This window comes from Canis lupus, chromosome 38 (genome assembly GCF_011100685.1).
Source record: "Canis lupus familiaris isolate Mischka breed German Shepherd chromosome 38, alternate assembly UU_Cfam_GSD_1.0, whole genome shotgun sequence".
NCBI lineage: Eukaryota > Metazoa > Chordata > Mammalia > Carnivora > Canidae > Canis > Canis lupus.
In genome coordinates this window covers 2,824,133-2,832,524 of record NC_049259.1, presented here as the reverse complement: position 1 = coordinate 2,832,524, position 8,392 = coordinate 2,824,133, and positions in this window count along the sequence as shown.

Here is an 8,392-nt window from a genome sequence, read left to right as displayed (position 1 = left end):
CTCAGAGAAGTCATTGGCCCAAGATCACAAAGCTCTCAAGGGGCAGCCCCAAAATGTAAATGTCAGTCAAAAATCCCCAAGTCCAGTGCTTTTTCAGTTGTACCACACTGCCCACCCCAAGAACCTGTGCTGTGTAGCTTATTCATTCCGATCCAAGGAGATCCCAAGGACAAAGGCTGTTGTACCGTTGGCTTTGGTTCTTAGCTCAAGCTCTCTCTGTTCCCCTGGCTGACCTCTCTCTAGTCACACCTCTTCCTCTGTCTGCCAGCATTCCTTATCACACCAACCCCAGCTTCTGGGTTCAGAGTTTGGGGACAGCTGGGTCTCTAATAAACCATGGGATAACTTGGGGAAGAATGAGCAGGGGACCTTGTCCCTATTGGGTCTCACCACTCTCTTGTACTGGCAGACAAGATAGTCTTTCCAGCCTCTGGAGTGGGAAGGAAGGCCCTTGAAAGGGAACTGCTCCAAATCTCAGTTCCAAGAACACAGACCTTTCAATCCTGTGGCCCCTAAATGCTTCTGGAAAGAATGGCCAAAAGTGCTGACCAGACCAGGACAACATGAGCCCTGGGACTCTGGGCAGAAAGGGGCAATAAATCTGGAACTTCCCTCCACCCCCACCTACATCAATCTACCACTCCCCAAATCTACCTTGAAAGAGCTCTGGCAATAATCACAAGTATGCCCTATATCCCCATTGAGGACTTCGCTCAAGCTTCTTACTCACACCTTGCTCCCTGAAGACAAAGTAGTCATAAGCAAAGAGGCTGGGAAAGGAGTAAAGTCTAGCTGGAGTCCCTTGATGCTGAACCCAGGTTGCTAAAAACTTGGCCATTTTAGGTCCAATATCCTTCTCCCCGAGAGGAGATAACATAGAGACCCAAAGGTCCTACTGAAGAGCTGGACTCTTCATTTTTTTTTCTTTGAATATTGAAATCTAAATAATTCTATAAAAATGAAACTATTTGCAGTTTTACTGTTCAGTGTCCATGTAGCTTGTCAATAAAAAGGTATCACACTTCATGTATATTACATTTAGACCTACAAATATAAAAATGTAATATAAAGTGTTTAATACCAAAAAATATCCCTCAGCCACCATGTGCAATGTTGTAAATACTACACTAGCTCATGATTACCTCCAGAACCAGAAATTGGAACTCAAAGAGGAGCGAGAAAATGGACACTCAGCACTACTGAGAAATAACATTTCATGCAGGAATCTATTGCAGTCATGGTATCTGAGAGGAAAGGTTTGACAATTTTCTTTTCTCTTAGCTAAGCACTTTGACAGCTCAGTTCCTCCTTGTACTCCAAAGCCATGTGTGTCTCCAAAGTTTACAGTGACAAAACCTACAAATCTTCAGAGCATCACATTTAATTTTTTTTTTCTTAAGACATAGGATGAGCTATGTAGAGAAGGATTTATCTGCAGCCTGAACTGTGTTAGTCTCAGGAATATGTGTGTAGGGTGACAGATTGCTCTGTGCCAACACTGAATCCTAAATGACAGAAACATCCTTATTGTTATTTTTTTTTAATGTATGTATTTGAGAGAGAGCACGAGTGGGATGGGGTAGACAGAGAGGGAGATAGAATCTCAAGCAGACTCCATGCAGACTGCATGGAGCCCAAAGCAGGGCTCCATCTCACCACCTGAGATCACCACCTGAGCCAAAACTAAGAGTCTCATTCAACCAACTATGCCACCCAGGCACCCCAGGTTGTTTTTTTGTTTTGTTTTGTTTAACTTTATTTTTGAGTAATCTCTACACCCAACATGGGGCTTAAACTCAAAACGCCAAGATCAAGAGTAGCATGCTCTGTCAGCTGAGCCAGTCAGGAGCCCCCGACCCCTAGGTTTTTAATAGATTTCATTATTTTGTTGTTTCCTCAAAAAGTGAAATGTAGAGTCACCATATGACCCAGAAATTCCACTCTTACATACCCAAAAGAACTGAAAAGGAGTACTCAAATAAAAGTTTGTACAAAATAGGTTATAGCATCACTGTTCATAATACTCAAAAGGTAGGAACAACCCAGATGTCCATTAACAAATGAATGGATCGACAAAATATGTTATATCCATACTATGAACTATTTTTCAGCAATAAAAAGGAATAAAATACTGACACATGCTATGACATGGATGAACCTTGTAAACATTATGCTAAATGAAAGGAGCCAGACACAAAAGGTCACCTATGGAGTGGTGAAATGTATTTTATATGAAATGTCCACATATAAATATATAAAATATGAAATATATATATAAAATAAATATATAAATATATATATTTATATATATTTTATATAAATATATATATATTTCATATATAAAAATATATGAAATGTCCACAATAGAGAAATCCATAGAGACAGCAGACTAGTAGAGCTGGGAGAGGGAAGTAAATACTTAATGAGTAAAAGGTTTCCTTTTAGGGTGCTGAAAATGTCTTGGAGCTAAAGAAAGCTGATGGTTGCACAGCACTGTGAGTGTACTAAATAAATGCCAATGGATTGTATGGTTTAAAATGGTTCATTTTTGGGATCCCTGGGTGGCTCAGTGGTTTAGCACCTGCCTTTGGCCCAGGGAGTGATCCTGGAGACCCGGGATCGAGTCTCGCCTTGGGCTCCCTGCATGGAGCCTGCTTCTTCCTTTGCCTATGTCTCTGCCTCTCTCTCTGTCTCTCATGAATAAATAAATAAAAACTTTTTTAAAAATTAAAAAAATAAAAATAAAATGGTTCATTTTTTTAATGTGGATTTTACCTCAATAAAAAAAAATTTTTTTGAAGTATTTAAGAGGTGGAGTCAACGGATGGCACTTGGTGATTGGTGGATACTGGGGAGGTAGGGTACAGGAAAGCATCAAGAATGACTTCCAGGGATCCCTGGGTGGCGCAGCGGTTTAGCGCCTGCCTTTGACCCAGGGCGCGATCCTGGAGACCCGGGATCGAATCCCACGTCGGGCTCCTGGTGCAGGGAGCCTGCTTCTCCCTCTGCCTATGTCTCTGTCTCTCTCTCTCACTGTGTGCCTATCATAAATAAATAATAAAATAAAAAAAAAAAAAAAAAAGAATGACTTCCAGGTGGCTGACATGAGCAAATGGGAGGTGACTTCATTTACTGAGACAGGGGAAACTGAAGAAGGAGCAGATCTCTAGGAGATGACAAGCTCCATTTTGGATATGAGGAGCTGGAAGTGCTGAGACATCCAAGCCTGGAGCTCAGAAGAAAAGTCTAAGACCAGGATATTTAGGATTCATCAACCTGTCACTATAAATTGACACTACGAGAGTGGATGAGATTCACTATCTGAGGGTCTGATTGAGGAAGGAGAACTCAATTTGTAAGTTTAAATTAAAACGTCAAAAGACGGGGTAGCCCTGGTGGCTCAGCGGGTTTAGCGCCACCTTCAGCCCAGGGCCTGATCCTGGAGTCCTGGGACTGAGTCCCAAATCGGGCTCCCACAATCCAGGATCCCACAATCTGGGATCGAGTCCCCACATCGGGCTCCTTGCAAGAGGCCTGCTTCTCCCTCTGCCTGTGTCTCTCATGGATAAATAAATAAATTAAAAATTTTAAAACGTCTTTTAAAAAATTAGAACATGTCTGCAAATAGCACAGAAATTTTAAAATATAAGGCATTAAAAATTAGTCTAAATTTAAAAATATAAAGTATCTATGCTCAAGGACCTTGCTATCTACTTGGAAAAACAAAACCAGCACATCAAACAAAAAGTCCATGTAAAATAAGTGTTAAGCTGTGTAACCGATATCATCAGAAAGTACCACGTTGTCTTTTCCCGCTGTTCTCCCCAACATGCGACCAGCTATGTATTTAAAAACCTGTGACCGGGGGATCCCTGGATGGCTCAGCGGTTGGGCATCTGCCTTTGGCCCAGGGTGTGGTCCTAGAGACCTGGGATCGAGTCCCACATCAGGCTCCCTGCATGAAGCTTGCTTCTCCCTCTGCCTCTGCCTCTGCCTCTCTCTTTCTGTGTCTCTCATGAATAACTAAAGAAAATCTTTAAAAATAAATAAATAAAAAATAAAAACCTGTGACGGGATGCCTGGGTGGCTCGGGGGCGGTTGAGTCTGCCTTCAGCCTGGGTAGTGATCCCGGGATCCTGCCCGCAGGGGGGCTGCTTCTTCCTCTGCCTGTGTTGTGTCTCCGCCTCTCCATGTCTCTCACGAATAAATAAGTAAAATCTTTTTAAAAAATAAAAACCTGCTGTTCCCCCAAAATGCCACATTCTCCCTGGCCTGCCTGCCACTCCGCTGTTTTCCTCCAACTAGAATGCTTTTCTCTGTTCTGGATTCCTTTGGGCATTCACTTAGGAGTGGAATTTCTGGGGATGTGGTAACTCTATGCTTAACTTTTTGATGAAACAACGAACTGTTTCTACAGCGGTTGCACCCTTTTCCATTCTTACCAGCAAATGTGCAAGGGTTTCGATTTCTCCACGTCCTCGCAAACCTAGGCTTATTTTCTGGGGTTTGCCTTTTTTTTTTTTTTTTTTTAATGGCCAACCTAGTGAGTGTGACGTGGTGTTGCATTGTGATTTTCATTTTCATTTCCCTAATGACTAACCTACATAGCTTTTAAATATACCTACCTTTCTCCAATCCACGGACTTGTTTTTCACCTATTGTGTTGCAACAGCCTACTTCATAGGATAATCATTATGATTAAATGAGTTAATAAATCTACACAGGAAGATTCAACGGAAGCATCTTCATGTCTTTGAAGACTTCCAGACCCTTCCCAGACAAAGTTCAGCGTTTCCTCCTATGACAAATGTACATTTTTGTTAAAGCTTCCCAGGAGGTTCTAATATGCAGCTGCAGTTGAAAACCACCCGGCTGGGGCATCGTTCCCCAAACTGGTCAGATCATGGGAATCATCTGGGGCACCAATTAAAAGGGTGGATTTCCTGGCCTGGCACCAGATTCCGGAAACAGAATTTCTAGAAGAGAGGCCTGGAAATCCATATTGTAAAAGAAGTGCCCACAGGTGATTCCTATGACCAGGCCCATTTAGGAAACCCTGGGCTATTGGATAATCAAAGAGCAGTAAACACGAAGGGCAGTTGATTTGCAGATTAGTATCCTCTTGAATCCTGGCTCTGGAAAGATAAAGATTATCCATATCTGGCTGATGACCTACTGTAGGGATGCTGCCCTGAGACTAGCTCCCCACTGGCATCCACGGTGCTGAAGACTGTCCATCTTTAACCCTTCACAATTAGGAGTGCCCTCACAGGCTAAAAAGGCTAGACTTGAGTATGTGTCCCAAAGAGAGCCTGACCTGCCCCTTCCATATGCCTAGTCCTTGATGGTGCCTCTTCCTTTTTGGTGGAATCATAATATTCCTAATGTGCAGGAAGTGTTCCAATTGCTATGTTATCACTAATCCTCACAGCATCTCTGAAAAAGAGAGTAGTGTCTCCATTTTCTAGATATGCCTCAGAGACATAAAGCTTATCCCAGATCACATGCCTAATATGGCTGAACATGAATTCAAACCCATGTGATTACAAAACTGGGGCACATGCCACTCTGCAACACTTCCTCTCAAAGATTACTACTGTATCCCCAGTTACGGTTCACCAGGCGGTTTTGCTTGCCGCTGGGGCTTCCCAGTGATACCCAGTGATTTCAGAACTGAAGCTTTGAAATAGTTGGAATCTTCCTGCCCAGAGGAATCCAGAGAGGTATCCAGGGGACTTTGGAAAAGGGGAGCTCAGTTATAGAGAAGCAAAGGCAGTGGTAAGAGCAGCTAGCCCTGAGCACAGATGGCCACACTTCCCTATCCACAACCCCCCCCCCCCCATCACTACATCCTCCTAGAACTGAATGAAGCCGGAAGGGGATATCACCTCAGCTCTGGGCAGCAGGAAAGAAGTTGACCTCTGGAAGAGAGATAGCAGGGGAGGGGTTATGGTGAGGGGAAAAATGGGAGGGGGCACACCTTCCCCAGCAGAAACAAAAGATAGAAAAGTTTCCAGCCATGTCCGGCTAGTCTTGTGACTCTACCATGCTGGTTAGAGGATCCAGGATGTACAGGGCTCTGGAATTTTATGATGTTTCAGGATAAGTATCCAGGTAGTCCATGGAGAAGCCATTGGTAGACTTCAGCTGTCCCTGAAGGAAGGCCTTAGGAAGACCTGAGGGTCTTGGAACATGGAATACCTAAGGATTGAGGCTAAATGAACCCCATATTAGGAAAATTCCCAAACAAGGCTGAAGCAATCTGCCCCACAGAGATGTTTCCCTCACAGGCTCCTCCACAGTACTCTGTCAGTGAACAACACCTCCTCCTTCCCCCCAGATCCTTCCCCCACCACCAAAAATCTCATACTCTAAGTGAAAATAACTGTGGTTGCTCTACGAACACCATTTCATGACACACCATCTAGCTCCTCTCCAGCCAGTCTTCTAACCCAAAATCATTCTATGTAGAAAATTCTGAGGCCACCACTAGCCTCATTGTCTTCTAGGAACCTAAGAAAGGGGTGCTGCAAGTGTGTTAGGGTGTTCCAAGGGAGAAATCCTCCTCCTATAGGGACTTCTGACCTGACCTGGTGCCTGCTGTGGCTAAGGGAAGAAAGGAGAGGACACTGGGGAGAAACACAGTGACAGAAGTGCTAGAGACAGCAACAGGCCTGGGGGAAAGACTTCCTGGAGAAGGGACTGGCGGTGATGTAATCATCTTCCATCTTCAGGATGGACATTATAAGCCATGAGGAAGTCAAGGCCAGATCTGAAAAAAAGAGTTCCCCTTGGAGAGGTGGGAATGAGACTTGGCAGCCAAAGTCCCAAGGCAGCTCCTTCAGAGAGGGAAAAGTATGTCTAAGTATAGGAGCACCTCTCGGCTAACAAGCTCTAGAAGTGGACATGTCTCGAGGCAGTAAGAGGCCCATGTGAACTTCGGGGGTTCTTGCCTGCTGTGATGCTCACCATCTTCCTGAGTGTCTCTGAGCATGCACCCCCCAACTGAGTCCCTCCTTCTGAAGCATCTGGCTGGCTTGCTACCTGCTGGTAGTTCCTGTCTTTTCATCTATGACCTCTGCTCCCTACATCCGTGGTTCTTTCTTCACAGATTGTAGCTATTTCTGCTCTTTGGGTAGGGAAGGCCTGGGTGTCTTCCCCTTCCCAAGGTCACATCTGGCTGGGATGGAAGGAAATCTGCTCCCTCCAGCCCCTTTCCATGTCTGACCCTAGGGATCAGTACAGTGCAGGGCAAACTACCTGGATGAGTCTTAATTATCTCATCCATTATTCATTCAAATTCTGAGTCCTACTAAGGCCCAGGAACTGAGAATTCACTAGTGAACGAATGGACATAGAGCTCACAGTCTTGTCCCAGCAGCCCTGGGGCTTCAGAAGACCCCAAAACCAAAGCCTTCTGTATTTACATACTCATAGAAATACTTGCAATACCTAAAACCAACAAAGGACTCATATTTGAAATATTTAAAGAACTACAAAGCAGTAAGACAGAAAGCCAAATACAAAATGGACCCCCCCAAAATGGACAAAATACTTGAACAGATATCCAAATGACAAAAGATATGAAAGGGTGCTTAACCTCATTGGTTATCAGGGAAATTAAAATTTGAACCACAATGAGATGCCACTACACATGACCAGAATGGCTAAAATTTTTAAATCTTTTTAGACTGACAACACAAAGCGATGATGAAAATCTGAAGCAACTGGAACTCTAACACACTGCTGGCAGGTATATAACTAACATGAGCACTTCAAAAAAGTATTTAGGAGCATTTGCTACCACTAAACATATGATTACTCTATGGCCTAGTAATTCTGTTCCTAGGTTTATAACCAACAGAAATATGAACATGAGTGTACCAAAGGACACAAACAAAATTGTTATAGCAGCATTATTCTTAATAACCACAAACTGCGAACAACTCAAATGTCCACCAGTGGAATAACAGATGGGCATCTGAGTGGCTCAGTCGGTTGAACATCTGACTACTGATCTCAGCTCAGGTCTTGAACTCAGGGTCATGAGTTCAAGCCCTGCGTTGGGTTCCATGAGCATGGAGCCTACTTAAAAGAACAAAAAAAAAGCACAGAATAACAGATAAACAAATTATAGTATGTTCATTTAATACCATACAGTAATGCAATGAAAATGAGCCGCTACTACCACGTGTGCGTGAATTTCACAAACACAATATTGAGGGAGAAAAACCAGATGCAAAATGATACCTAATGATACCTACACAAGTGGTTTCAAAACCAGGCAAAACTATTCTGTGGTGTTAGAGGTTACCTTTGGTAAGGAGAGTGGGGTAGTGGCTGGGAGGGAAAATGGGGAGGGCTTCTGAGATGCCAGTTAGGACTTAATTCT